Raw genomic sequence first — 13291 nt, forward strand, 5'->3', positions numbered from 1 at the left:
CTGGCAGGAAGGTCAGCACCTTGAAAGCTGCTGAGTTCCCCTAAAGGCAACACTTGAGGGTTGGCAAGTGGCCCGGCTGAAGTTGGCTGCAGCGGCCTCAAGGGAGGCCGGGCGGGGCAGAGCCGCTCTGGGAGTTGGGAGTGCCCATTGCTCATTGGGAGCGCTCGTTGCTTCATGCCCGACTCCTCTCCTGGTCCCCGAGAGACTTTTCCTCCTTCACCTAGGCCCCTCCTGCCCCGCCCCGCCCCGCAGAGGGTCACAGTGGTGACCTGGGCCTCCCGGCTGGGGGACAGTACTCGGACAAGCCTGGGACAGTCTGGCTGCCTGCAGTTCTGCACTTTGGAGATGGGCCTTGGGCAGGCAGGGGCTCCCCAGGGGCAGGGAGCCTGTGATTTCAGCCCCAGAGGGGACCGTGCCTCACAGGTGCCGCCCTGGGTGTGTGCCTTGCCTGCCCGGGGGCCTTGACCGGACAAGCCAGGTGGCACCGAGGATCTTCCCACAGCAGAGGACAAGTATGTGTTTAGCTTCTTTCCGTACCTTACCGGATGGGGGCCTGGGAAAGGCGTGTGGTTCTATCCACTGACACTGAGCATTAGAGAGAAAGGAGATCCTGGGGTTCATGTAATACACAAGCTCTCAAATTTTTACTATTCACTCTGTCAGAGGCAATTCTCCTAAGTTCTTTCTTTCTTTCTTTCTTTCTTTCTTTCTTTCTTTCTTTCTTTCTTTCTTTCTTTTTTCTTTCCTTTATTGGAGTATAGTTGATTTACAATGTTGTGTTAGTTTCAGGTGTACAGCAAAGTGAATCAGTTATACATAGACATATATCCAGTCTGTTTTTTTAGATGCTTTTCCCATACAGGTCATTACAGAGTATTGAGTAGAGTTCTCTGTGCTATACAGTAGGTCCTTATCAGTTATCTATTTTATATATAGTAGTGTATATATGTCAATCCCAGTCTCCCAATTTATCCCTCATGCCCCCTTACCCCCAGTAACTGTAAGTTTGTTTTCTACATCTGTAACTCTCTTTCTGTTTTGTAGATAAGTTCATTTTACCCTTTTTTTTAGATTCCACGCATAAGCGATATCGTATGATATTTGTCTCTCTCTGTCTGACTTACGCCACTCAGTATGACAATCTCTAGGTCTATCCATGTTGCTGCAAATGGCATTATTTCATTCTTTTTTATGGCTGAGTAATATTCCATTTTATATACGTACCACATCTTCTTTATCCGTTCCTCTGTTGATGGACATTTAGATTGCTTCCATGTCTTGGCTATTGTAAATAGTGCTACAATGACCATTGGGGTGCATATATCTTTTCAAATTACGGTTTCCTAAGTCATTTCTGTCCCAGCAGCTGTGGCTTGAATTCTCTGTACCTCCTTTATCCTTCATGCTAGGGATTACTAGTAACAATAATAATGGAAATGACGACAATGTCCACCACCAATGACTTTATTGCACATTTGTTTGTCACGTGCCAGGAGTTCTGCGTGCGTGACGCCCGTGAGTTGTTGTAACAGCACTGGGAAGTTACTCTTGTCACCCTTACTTTATTGCTGAAGCTCAGAGAGGACGTTCCTGTTGCTCAAGGTGGAGCCAGCGTCCAGACCCAGGTCCAAATAACCCCTGGCTCACTTAGCCTCCCCCCTTCGTGAATGCAGATCTCCCTCAGCTCATGATGCAGTTATTTCCCAATAGATCCATCAGAAGTTGAAAATATCATAAGATGAAAATACATATAGTAGACCAAACCTACCAGACAGCATATTTGTGTCTCGCCAACCTTAAATAGGCTCAGAACATTTCCGTTAGCCTACGGTTGGGCAAAATCCTCTGACACCAAGCTTATTTTATCATCAAGTGTGAATCTCTCCTGTAATTGATTGAATACTGTGCTGAAAGTGGAAAACAGCCAATGGTTGTCTGGGTGCAGAATGGTGGTAATCGCATCTGCTGTTTCCCCCACTCCCTGAGAGCAGGGCTGACGAGGAGCTGTGGCTGGGTGCCCTGCCCAGCATCACGAGAGCATCGTGCCACAGATCGCTAGCCTGGGAAAAGCTCAAAATTCAAAATTGGAAGTATGGTTTCTACCGAATGCGTATCGCCTTCACACCATCGTAAAGTTGAAAAATCGTAAGTCGAACCGTCATAAGTTGGGGACCATCTGTGCTGTTGAGAGTGCAGTTTGTCACCGCTCTGTGCTCTGGGTCAGGGAAGACGCCGAGCCCCGCAGATCAGAGAACTGAGGCCAGAGAGGTTAGCGCCCACAGCTGGCTGGTGGCTCATCTTTCCTAGCCAACTGATGACTTGGCTGTGCCCAGCCCCGTGCTGGACCCTTTAGGGGGTTCCTGAAAGAATGTGTCCAAAACTCCGTGGACATTTGCTGGAAAACTCAAACTGTATTCCTAGGTCACATTCATTGGGCTTTTGCTCTGTGTCAGGCACATGTTTTACATTTAGCTCTCATAAGTATGAGGTTTGTCCTGTCATTATCCCCCTTCGATAGCAAGGAGAATGAGGCCCAGAGACGTTAAGCAACTTATCCAGGGCCACACAGCTAGGAAGGGGGAGATGGGGCTCACTCAAAGCCATGGCTGGCTGAGCGCAGAGCCCTTGCTCTCATACTTGAAACACAGAAAACAATTCCAGAACCACATGTGCCAAGCAGTGAGGACCCGACTCTATAATGGGACATGAGAGAAACGAGAAAGGTGTGTGTGTGTGTGTGTGTGTGTGTGTGCAGCGTGGTGGTGGTGGTGGGAGTGTTGGAGGAGGGGAGCTCGGAGGAGGAGGTGGGACTTGAGCTGGGCTTTGATTTTTCATTAGAGAGAGTCTGGGGATGGTGTCCTGGGTGGAAAGAACATGCCAGGTACAGGCTGGGAAGTAAGAAGGGTAGATTGAGGGGCTGCTTGTTCTTGCTTGATGGCGGAGGGAGCCCTCCCTATTAGACTATCAGCTTCTCTGTCCTATTTGACTCTCACCTGATGGGCTGATTCCAAGTCTTCTTTTTGGCGGCTAAGAAACTTCGATTTGCCGATTAGGAGATAAGGGTGTATTTATGTCATGGGAGCTTGTGTGGCAGAGTGGAAGAGCGTACAGCTTGGAACCGGGTTTAAATCTACTGCTGTCATTTACTGTGTGTCTTTGGGAGACTCTTAGCTCAGTTTTATCATCTGTGAAAACTGGATGATAACAATTAACTTACCTACCTCTCGCCATAAGTTTTGATAATCAAATGAGATAATAAGGGTCAGGTAAAAAGCACTTTGTAATTTGCATATTGTCCTAACTTACGATCATGAATTAAATGTGACTACAAGAATGCGAGTAAACAGGCTGTGCACACACTTGTGTGTTTTAGGTGGTTATGCTTAGCTTTATGCCTTCATAAATGTGACTGTTGACACCGATGTGTACGGGTGTGTGTGTGTGTATGTGTGTGTGTGTGTGTGTGTGTGTATGTGTCCTTTGGTCACTGGAACAGCACCTGGACAGCGTTACCCTGCAACAGACTCCTACAGAGGCAGCCCTTTGCTGTGTGGATCTGTGTGTTGGGCACAGTGGCTCCCATTCCCAATCTGTGGTCTCCCAAGAGCCCCGTGAGTCCACTGCCGTCATAACCACTTTTTTCCTTCCAGTTTTACTGAGATATAATTGACGTACCGCACTGTATAAGTTTAAGACATGCCATGGTAACCATTTAACTTTTCAATTTTAAAAGTTTTGTTTAGGGCTTCCCTGGTGGTGCAGTGGTTGAGAGTCCACCTGCCAATGCAGGGGACACGGGTTCCTGCCCTGGTCCGGGAAGATCCCACATGCCACGGAGCGGCTGGGCCCGTGAGCCATGGCCGCTGGGCCTGCGCGTCCGGAGCCTGTGCTCTGCAACTGGGAGAGGCCACAACAGTGAGAGTCCCGCGTACCGCAAAAAAAAATTGTTTATTTTTATTGAAATATAGTTGTACATATTATATAAGTTACAAGTGTACAATATAGTGATTCACAATTTTTAAAGGTTACACTCCATTTATAGTTATTATAAGATATTGGCTATATTCCCCATGTTGTACAATATATCTTTGTAGGTTATTTTATACGTAGTAGTTTGTACCTCTTAATACCCTACCCCTATATTGCCCCTCCCCCTTCCCTCTCCCCACTGGTAACCACTACTTTGTTGTCTATATCTGTGAGTCTATTCATTCCTTGCTATATTCACTAGTTTGTTTTACTTTTTAGATTCCACATATAAGTGATAGCATACAGTATTTTTCTTTCTACCCTACAAGTCCATCCATGTTGCTGCAAATGGCAAAATTTCATTCTTTTTTACGGCTGAGTAATATTCCATTGTACATATATGTACCACATCTTTATCCATTCATCTGTTGATGGACACATAGTTTGCTTCCATGTCTTAGCTATTGTAAATCATGCTGCTGTGAACATTGGGGTGCTTGTATCTTTTTGAATTAGTACTTTTGTTTTCTTTGGATATATACCCAAGAGTGGAATTGCTGGGTCATATGATAGTTCTAATTTTCGTTTTTTGAGGAACCTGCATACTGTCTTCCACAGTGGCTACACCAATTTACATTCCCATCAACAGTGTACGAGAATTCCCTTTTCTCCACATCTTCACCAACATTTGTTATTTGTGTTCTTTTGATGACAGCCATTCTGACAGGTGTGAGGTAACATCTCATTGTGGTTTTGATTTGCATTTCCCTGACGATTAGTGATGTTAAACATCTTCTCATGTGCCTGTTGGCCACCTGCATTTCCTATTTGGAAAAACATCTATTCAGTTCTTCTTTCTTTTCTTTGACATTGAGTTGTATGAGCTGGTTATATATATTGGATATTAATCCCTTACTGGTCATATCATATCATTTTCAAATATTTTCTCCCATTCAGTAGGTTGACTTTTTGTTTTGTCAATGGTTTCCTTTGTTGTGCAAAAGTTTTGAAGTTTAATTAGGTCCCATTTGTTTATTTTTGCTTTTGTTTCCTTTGCTTTAGGAGACGGATGCAAAAAATATTGCTGTGACTTATGTCAAAGAGCATTCCGCCTATGTTCTCCTTAGGAGTTTTATAGTATCCAGTCTTACATTTAGGTCTTTAACATGGTAACTCTTCAAAAGTGGTAACAGAGCCTGGATGTGAACTGGGGTGTGCTGACTCCTGAAGCTGCTGTGGCTTTTTCCAGAAACTGGAAGTGGCCTGTCCAAATGCAGCAGAGGCAGCTGTGTCCTGGAGAAGCCCCTGCCAGGCAGACGGACACTTCTTCCTGGGGTCCCCCCGCCCCTATTTCCTTAGCACTTTCCTACCGGCCGGTTTCATGGGAGCTCACTTTGCTTCCCTGGGGAATAAGGAGGGTGCCTCCCGGTTGCACCCTCAGCTGAGCCCACCCAAGCTCCTGACCGCTCGGCTGGGGTTCTCCAGGCCTTTTCGAGTCTTTGCTGTAGACGCTGCCCTCTGAACCCCAATCCTGCTCTCAAGAGGACAGAGTTAGAGGAATGGCCTGTTTCTTGCTTCCCAGCCATCTTCTCCGGGACTTACCTCTGGCTACATCCAGATGGCAGGGAAGCTGGGATGTGGCCCCAGACCTGCAGAGGAAGCGCAGGGGGGTTGGCAGGACACGCAGAGCCCAGTGGGAGACCCCACTGCCACCTGCCGTGGGGACCTCGGGAGGATCTGTTCCCCATCCCGCCACTGTGAGGTTGCTTTTACTTCCCACTGGACCTGTGTTATGGGCTCCTCCGCAGGAAGCCAGGACCTCTCAGCCTGGTCTGGAATTCCTGTTGAGGACTCCACCTCCAATGTCCACGCTGAGGCTCGGAGTGGAGCTGGGCTGACCTCAGGCTGTGGGCGGCCTTGGAGGAGCACAGGGGGAGCCGCAGCTGGGAGGCTTGCAGAAGGCTGCTTGTCTCTCACCAAGCGCGTGCCACAGACAGTGCCTGGGGGCCTCTGCACGCCCAGGCAGCGCTGCCCACGGCTCCTTGCATGTCTGGAGGCCTCACAAATTTTACTTGGATTATGGAAATAATGTACACCTAGTGTAAGAAGTTTACAAAACGTGCAGGTGTGTAAAAAAGAAATACAAAAATAACTCCTCAGCCTACTACTTAAAGACGGCTACTGTTACCATCCTGTTGTATTTCTTTCCACTCTCTCTCTGCCTAATAGGCCATATGGCATATATGTCTGTGTGCGTGTACATATATAATAGCCATGCATATGTACTTAACACTCTCCTGGTTTCCCCCAAATCAGGGAGGTGCTAGCTAGGGGCCTCGGAGTTACTCTTGCCTTTTCTCTCCCCACCACTGCCCGCGGCACCCTCACCTCTCGCTAGGTCCTGCTAATCATGGCTCCTAACAATGGCTCTGAACTGGTCTGCCCACATCATGCTCTCCCCTCCCTCCACCCTTAGCCCAGCAACTAACTTCTTTGGCCCAGACTGTCTGGCTCTGCCTCTTACTGCTGTGCAACCTTAGGCAAGTTACTTCACTTCGCTGAGTCTCACTTCCCTGTCTCACAAAGCGGTACAGATTAAGTAAGTGAATCCATGCAGCGCTTAGACTGGCGCCTGCACACGGCAGGCAGTTGCCACGGTGCGGCCAGAGGCTACCCTCCTTGCAAAATACGGCAAAGGCTTCCTTCCCACTGCCCTTAGGGTGAGTGAGTGAGAGCAGTCTGGGATCCTCACCGCTGTCTGAGATCCACAAGGTTTGACCTCCCCCTCCTCCTTCTCCTCCTCCTCCTCCTTCTTCTTCTTCTCTCTCCCTCTCTCTCTCTCAGTCCTTGGAGTTGCCACAATGTCTCTGCACATGCTCTTCTCTCTGCTGGAACACTTGCCCCTCTGCATCCTCTCACCTATAATGTGATTATTATACACTTGCTTTGTGCCCCATTTTTCTCTCATAAGTAACATAAATATGTCTTTGCCCGTAAATCTTCACGCACACCTCTGATCATGTCCTCAAAATAGATCCTTAGAAGTGGAAATTTCTGGATCAAAGATTATGAACATTTTTTTAAGGCTTTTGAGGAATCTTGCCAGATCACCTTGTTTTTTAAAAAAATTTATGTTACTGAAGTATAGTTGACTTACATTGTTGGATTCATTCCTGCTGAACAGCAAAGTGATTCAGTTATACATATATATATTCTTTTTCATAGTCTTTTCCATTATGGTTTATCACAGGTTACTGAATATGTGTCCCTGTGCTCTACAGTAGGACCTTGTGGTTTATCCATCCTGTATATAATAGTTTGCATCTGCTAACCCCAAACTCTCAAGCCATGCCCTCCTCCACCCAGGCAACCACAAGTCTGTTCTCTATGTCTGTGAATCTGTTTCTGTTTCATAGATATGTTCACTTGTGTCATATTTTAGATTCCACATCTCAGTGATATCATATGACGTCATATGATATCACTTTCTAGAAAGCAAAGTCTTCCTGCCACAGGTCCCTTTCTTGGGCTTCTGCGGCATTTTGTTTTGGTCTTTCATCCAGCAATGATCGCCTCTCCTTTGTGTTGGAGTCATTTGTTTACTCTGTTTCCTTAACTAGATTCTAAACTCTTCGGGGGCAGGGGCTGTGTCTCGTTCATCTCTGTCTCTCCCTAGAGACCTAGTTCCTGGCATGTGCGCAGGGGGAACCTCTGCTGAGCTGCACCGAGTTGGACATATAAGTTGTCAGTCCCTTTCCACAGCGGGATGGAAATCAGGAATCAGTGGGTCCCAAAATGTCTAAAAAGAGGGAAAATCCAACACTTGCAGGGCCTCTTTGCCTCTTCCCAGCCTAATGGTAGAGTGAGAGAAGACCCCAGTATAAATGTGGTTTCCTGGTTCTGAGCGGGGGAGCGGTCACGTGTGAAGGAGCAGCGGCTCAGGCGGCCCTGGGCGTGGGGTGCCCAGGAGGGCTGTGTCCTTTGCGGGGGAGGAGTTCCCAGGACCTTGCTTACTTCCCCGCAGGGCAGATGTCTTCGCTTGACCCCCTGGGTCCTGTCTCTGGGTGAGAAGGCAGAGCAGATGGCCCCCTGAGCAGTTTCACTGGGGGTGTCCTGTCCTCACGCACACCCCCAGGGCCATCAGCGCGTGGGCTGCCAGGGCCCTTCAGGCATGTGGAGGCTAGGCCCTCCCGGCTCCAGCGCCTCTGCGGTGGCTTCCCAGACGTCACCTCGTTCTAGGCTGGACACTGGGCACTCAGAACCTTTAGCTCAAGCTTTCTTTCTAAAAGAGCTGGGAAGAAGTCCCTATGTCCCCCAGTGACACCTGGAGCCAGCTGGCCTCTGGGGCTCCTGCTAGAGGCGTTTCTGCCCCAGAGAGAAGCACTTAAGGCTTCATCGCGGGATGCTTGGTTTGGAGAAGCTGTGAGTCCTCATCTGGAAGCAGCCCTCCTGTTTTGAGATGGGGACTCAGAGATGTGGATTGCCCCCAGCCTGGCCCCTCCTGTACTATCAGGACTCAATGCTGCACACATATGTGTGTGGCACTCACTCACTCACTGTTCACAAAGTGACTCGTTTCATCATCCCCCAAACCCAGAGAGGTAACTGCAGTTGTCCTCATTTTACAGATGGGGAAGCTGCAGCTCAAAGAGGTCACAAGCCCCAGGGAGGCTGAGCCGGGAATGGAACCAGGGGGTCTGGTTGCAACGTCCTGGCTCCAGGGCCCTGTGCTGGGCAGCCTCTGTGAGCCTGAGGCTATGTGTGCGGGTGTGTATTTGTGTGTGTACATATGTACATATGTATATGAGTGTGTGTGTGTGACAGAGAGAGAGAGAGAGAGACTTCGTTCAACGTGATGTGGAAGCTCTCAGGGCTTGGGTGACGCTGAGGGGGTGTGGGGTCTGATCACACAGTGGAAAGTGGAAAGGGCTTAGCACAGAGCCAGACTTGAGTTTGAGCTCTGACTCAGCCGCTTATTAGCTGTGTGACTTTGGGCAGTCTGCTTGACTTCTCTGAGTCCTTATTGATGTCCTTATTTGTAAGTGGAAGGGGCGTCTACCTCATAGTGTTGTTAGAAGGATTAAATATATTCATTTAGGTCAATGGTGAAGGGCAATGCCTAGCACATGGTAGGCCCTAAAATAAATATTATTTATCTTCACCTTTTCGATCATTCCAGGCAAGCTGAGAGGTGGAGGGGGTTTGCTCTTTCCTCCATTTTCCAGAATATTCTCTCTTCCTAGGCACTTTATTCTGTCATTTACCCACCACAAATGTCAGTTTCATTTTCATCAAAGGATCACAGGCTTTATATAATAAATTTTTAACAATAAACATCAATTTTTACATTGAATAAAGGTTAAGAGGAAGAGGGCAAGGCTTAACCCCAAAGCACAAGACCTTAAAAAAAGCAAGAGTCTTCTTGGTGCCTCCCAGGTACCCCCACCTGTTTATTCTGCCTGTGTTAAGGCAGATTCTGGAAGATCTTCTCCCTTCCTTGTCTTTGGACCTGGGCTTGGAGGCTTTGCTCGGGGCCCACAATCTCGGCTGTGTCCCTGGGCACCAGCCACTGGCTCTGGACATGCCCAGCCCAGCTGAGCTGCTCTCAGAGCTGTCAGCACCGGCGTGTGTGCTGGAATGCCAGGCTGGGGGCTTTGGGGAGGGAAGGTGCGGGAAGCAGGTGAGAATGTGCCAGGCTGGTTTGCATTCACTGTCAGCGTGGAAACCGCCCGTAAATCACGGTGCACAGCTGAGGGTGCCCGGAGCAGGGGTGAGGAGGGAACGTGGGGCTGTCATGTGGGCAGAAACAGGCTTGGGGCTCAGGCCAGGAGGTGGAAGCTCCAGGGAGGCTGCTTTTAACTCAGGGTAAAAACAAAACAAAACAAAATTTACAGATATACACTACTGTATATAAAGTAGATAAACAACAAGGACCTACTGTATAGCACAGGGAACTACATTCAGCAACTTGTAATAATCTATAATGGGAAAGAATCTGAAAAATAATATATATATATAACTGAAACACTTTGCTGTATACCTGAAAGATTGTAAATCAACTATACTTCAATTAAAAAAAAAAAGGTCTAACACTGGGATAGGCTGCTGTAAGGTAGTGAGCTCCCCATCCTTAGAGGTATTCCAGAGCCTGACGCTCACCCTTGGGTGCTGTGGTTGTAAGCACTCTTGTGCTGGGCAGGAGATGTATCCTTCCAACCCTGAGATTCCCCAAGCCTGGGAATGTGATTTTCAAACTGAAGGGGATAGGCATTTACTTTCACTTAATTACATGTACGTTGTACTAACCACGTGCCAGGCTCTGTTCTAATTGCTTACGCCTATTAACTCATTTAATTACTGAGTACCATGAGGTAGGTCCTCATATTTCCATTTTATAGCTGGGGAAACTGAGGCATAGATAAGAAGCTTGCCCAAGAGTTCCCAGCTAGTCAGTCTGACTCCAGGGTCTGTTCTCCTGCCCACGCTGCTGCTGTGGTCCTGTCTCCTGGGGCGTTTCCAGGAGGCTTGGTTGCAACATCTTAGTCCAGGCACGGCTGAGGGGCATCTGGGGCAAAGTCCGACAGCAGGTCCTGGGAGGAGTCCCTTTCTGCAGGCGCATCTTATAACCCGAAGGATGCGGTGACAGACAGGGTAGTCACCCATGTAACAGAGAGAGGGGACAGACCCTCTCCCAAAGCAGGAAGCTCATAGTGACAGAGAATCTGGATGCTTGGAAGCCCAGGTAGGAAAGGGACAGAAGGATGTCTGTTCCAGAGCCTGAGGAACGGGGCGGGGGGGGGGGTGCTCTGCCAGTCCCAGGGGACTTCACCAAGAAGGGGACTCAGGCCCGGGGACAAGGTGAAGACTGGGGCATCAGAACTGGTAAGTGATGCTGGAAGCATTCAGGAAGAGGACTCCAAGTGGAGCCCCAGGGCTGGACTGGGTCGGCTGCCCCAGGAGAGGAGGGCCGGCTTCAGAATGCAGAGACTGGGGTTTAATCCCCCGACCTGCCACTTTCACTCCTTGTGTGATGAGGTCAGCATGGCCAACCACTCTGACCCTCGGTTTCCTTACCTTCAAAGGTGGGTAATGATAACTACCTTGCAGGATGGTGGGACGGGGCGGGGTGGGGGGAAGTCAAATCAGGTAATATTTACTCACATAGAGGCTTGCGAGCAAGAGGTGCTCACCAAGTGTCTTTGTGTGCCTTCCATTGCTCTTTTCTCGAGTGGGGATTGATTTTAGAGATGGAGGGAGAGTGTGTTGGGGAGCGGGCTGGAGACGGGATGAGGCAGGAGGCTACGGAGGGCAGGGCTGGGAAAGCCACGCCATTGGACAAACCCCGCCTACTCTGGTGCCAGCGACCATGTCGGGCTCATCAGGTTAGTCAAGGCTTTCCGGGACCCTCTGGGTACCAACCTCAGGATCCGCTAACTGGGGGCTATGGAAGGGGCAACTTCTAAAGAACAACTTGGGATTTCAAGTTCATGTGTTTGAAAACCATCCCCAGGGCCAGGGAGTGCACTGGCTCCCACCCCCTGGCACTGAAGGAGCAGAAAGCTTCCCCTCTGCATCCCCTCTCCCACGTTCCCTCCTGTCATTCTCTGAGTGCCCTTGGACACCCCTCCATCTTCTCACCTGGAAAATGAATGGACTGGGATGGGAAGATGTCTAAGGCTAATTACATATCTTCCCTGGTCTTAGAGACCAAACATTTTATTTTTCTGCTCATCTGAAAATTTAGAAGAATCACTTCCAATCAAGGCAGCCAGACTTAACAGAAAGGTTCACAAACTGAGAATAACAATAGTAAGTTCTAATGTTTAGATCTATTGAGTTCTAGAATTGGTGATGTTGTCCTATGTATTCGGTTTAACATTTATAATATTCTTATGTTGGAGACGAGGCTGCCAAGGACCAGAGGAGTTAAGTGACTTGCTGGAGGTCACACAGCTGGTTAGTGGTAAAGCCAGGCTCTGCACCAGGGTCTTCCAGTCCCAGCTCTGATTCAAAGTAACTGCCCATGTCTAGGTGGGCCTTAGTTTCCCCATCTGTAAAATGGGTGGATGGTTCCCTCTGGCAATCAAAGGTTATGATCTTATGATTTCTCTGTCCCTGGGGGTGCGGGGCTTTCTCTTGGTGCTGGTTGATACATTTCTGTCTCGGTCTCCACAGCATTTGGAAACCACTCTGCTTCCTACTCTGTTGTTAATGCTGACTACTGCTAAACGAAGGCTTGAAAGTAGGCCCCGAAGGGTAGTCTCAAGATGGCTCTGGATTCTCTTCTCAGTTTGTAGGGTGTGGGGAGATTTTCAAAATCACATTTCTGATTGGAAGGAGCCATCGAGGTCATCCTGTGTCCGAGGGGCCCTGACTGGTGGGTTTGGAGTCTAAGTCCTCGCCTTCAGCAGGATGGATGAGATGACCTGGCGAGGTCCCCAACCTCCTGCTTCTTTCAAGCCTCCTTAAAGAAGGCATGTCTATGGCAGGCCCTGGGTAACACATTACAGTGTTTCACAACCCTCCTCTCCAGGAAGCTGTTCTTAATGTTTAACCTTAATCCCTCCCGCTGTAACTGAAGGTCCCTTCCTCTTGTTGAGTGCAAATGCAGGACAGCTGCTCCGGCTCATGGTCTGACATCAGCTATTATTTCTCAAGATGACCCTGCGAGACAGGCCAGGGTCATTAGACCCAGTTTGGTGCTCAGCGCACACGTGTCTATTCCTGCCCGCGTGGCCGCAGACAGGCTCGCGGGGCCCGTGAATAGCTGCCTGTTTCTGGGGGTGTCTCTTAAGACACTTGTCTCCTGACGTCTGTATCACACTGTGGACCCCAGAGGGCAGAGACCACACCTGTTTGGCTGGCTTCCTAGCGACCCTTCTGTGGCTCTCCACAGCTGAGCCTGCTTTCCCAAAGCGAGCGGTTTTAGGGAAGTGGCTGAGAATGGAAATTTGAGGCAACCAATCAGAGGTAGTGTCCGGACGACACTCTTGGGCTCCTCCTTCGTCTTGGATGTGGCTCTATTTCGGGGATATCTTCGCCAATGGGCAAAGCTGAGGATGTTCCCCGAGGGTGCACGATTCCCTGCCCTCCCGAAGGGCCACGTTGAGGGCGAGGGAAAGGGCCACGGGGGTTCTGTGGCTGCTTGGACGTTGTCCTGCCTGCTGTCCTTTCTGCAAGGAGACAGGGATGAAACCTAATCCAGCGATTTGCCGCACCCATCATCGCTAAGAACAACAGTATCATCAACAAGAACAGAACCCAGGGGCCTGCTGGGTGGACGTGCCTCTCTCAGCTCCTGTCTTATCTGGCACTCTCTCTG

The 13291-nt window shown here is 49.1% G+C and overlaps 1 long non-coding RNA gene across 2 annotated transcripts in view; it reads left to right on the top strand.

Annotated features, from left to right (window-relative positions):
- The first annotated feature begins 236 nt into the window (after positions 1-236).
- LOC117198437 (uncharacterized) overlaps positions 237-13291 on the top strand; it is an 80249-nt gene continuing 67194 nt past the window's right edge. Inside the window, exons 1-2 of one of the 2 annotated variants that reach the window (XR_007474686.1) lie at positions 237-512; positions 1992-2145. This is a non-coding gene — a long non-coding RNA (uncharacterized LOC117198437). The remainder of the gene's footprint in view (positions 513-1991; positions 2146-13291) is intronic. The other variant, XR_004479607.2, reaches the window with a different exon arrangement.

The sequence above is a fragment of the Orcinus orca genome, chromosome 21 (assembly GCF_937001465.1).
Source record: "Orcinus orca chromosome 21, mOrcOrc1.1, whole genome shotgun sequence".
Lineage (NCBI taxonomy): Eukaryota > Metazoa > Chordata > Mammalia > Artiodactyla > Delphinidae > Orcinus > Orcinus orca.